We start from the raw sequence: 1,496 nt of genomic DNA, 5'->3' as shown, positions 1-1,496 counted from the left end.
GAGCGGGGCCCCCCAGCGAGCCGTCCCGGGGGTCACCGCTGGGTGGCACCGCCCCGGGGGACACTGGGGACAAGGCTCGGTGCCATTCCCACCACGGGTCCCTCCAAACTTGGGCGCAGAGCCGGGCTGAGGCCCCGCACCTCCCGCAGCAGTTTTCCACCCCTCGCCCTTTCCAAAGCCGGGAATGTTTCACCCCACGCAGAGCCCCCCAGTGGGCTCCGGGCTGCCACCCTCGCTGGCAAAGGGGGATGCACACCAAAAAAAACCCTTTGCCACAGCCAGGAGAGCCGGGACAGCGCAAAGGGAAGGCTGTGAAGGAGCTGGGAGAGGAGCTGGAGCCGGCACCGAGCAGGGGACGGGGTTTGCAGCCGAGCGGGGCTGGTGGGGCTGGCATTCCTTGGATTCCCACCCTGCAGGTGACACCAGCCGCTCCCACCGCATCGCCCGGCGGTGCCACAGCGCTGCCCGAGGCTCTGCGGCGCTCCCCTCCCGCGGGATGCCCGGCCAGGCGCCCACGGGATGCGACAGCGATTCCCGGTGCCGAGAGTGGGTCCGAGCCCTCCCCACGGAAACCCTGAGCAGGTCTGAGTCAGCCTCCAGCAGCAGCAGCTCGCAGCTCGCTCAATCCCTCCCGGATGAATGATGCATCATCAAACAGAGCCCAGTGTCACAACATTAACAATATTTATTTTCAGGCTAAGCTGCAGCCTGGGCTTTTGATACCAGTAATTAAAGCAAATGGTTCATCTGTTCTCATCTCTGCATCCCGGGAGCCAACTGGCCGCGTTTGGAAGCTTTATCTCTTTTTTTTTTGGTTTCTATATTTTTTTTTTCCCTTGCAACCTCACGGGAAGAGGGGGATCAGGCTGATCCACACACACTCCCAGGATCTCGGGAGGAGCGTGGCACGACCCGAGCCCCGAGCAGAGGCACGGCCGGGGCAGCTGCTTCTGCTCAGAGCAGGGAAACCAAGGAGCGTTCATCATCACACAGAGACAAATTGCTGCTCCAGCCTATAACCAGAATTATTAGAAAGACAACAGAAAAAGACACAATCAGGTGCCTTTTCTGGAAGAACCCATCGCCGGGAGCGACAGCTTCCAGCAGCCTCAGCCTCATTCCTGAAGTGGTTTTGCCTCCCGGAGGTTCCAGGCTACTCCAGAAAGGATTTTGGTGCGGTTTGCATCACTTTGGTCCACCCTGGGGAACGAGCAGCACCTGCCAGAGCCCTGGGGCCACCCTGAACCGGGCAGTGATGCCCTCGCAGAGCCCCAGCAGGGAGTAGAGCACCCAAAAATGTCCCAGCAGCAGCGTCAGGGCGCTCCCCGCATCCCCCCGCTGCCAGGATCCTGGGAAGGGGCTCAGCCTTGGTGCCACCGCCGGGCACACTCCGGGGACGGGGAAAAAACCCCAATTTTGGGGGCTTCAACCCCCGCAAACGCCCAACACGCCTCAAAGTTGTCCGCACACGGCCGAGACGAGCAGCAGCACCCAGA

Source organism: Geospiza fortis, unplaced genomic scaffold (assembly GCF_000277835.1).
Source record: "Geospiza fortis unplaced genomic scaffold, GeoFor_1.0 scaffold145, whole genome shotgun sequence".
NCBI lineage: Eukaryota > Metazoa > Chordata > Aves > Passeriformes > Thraupidae > Geospiza > Geospiza fortis.
Note: the sequence above shows the minus strand (reverse complement) of the source record.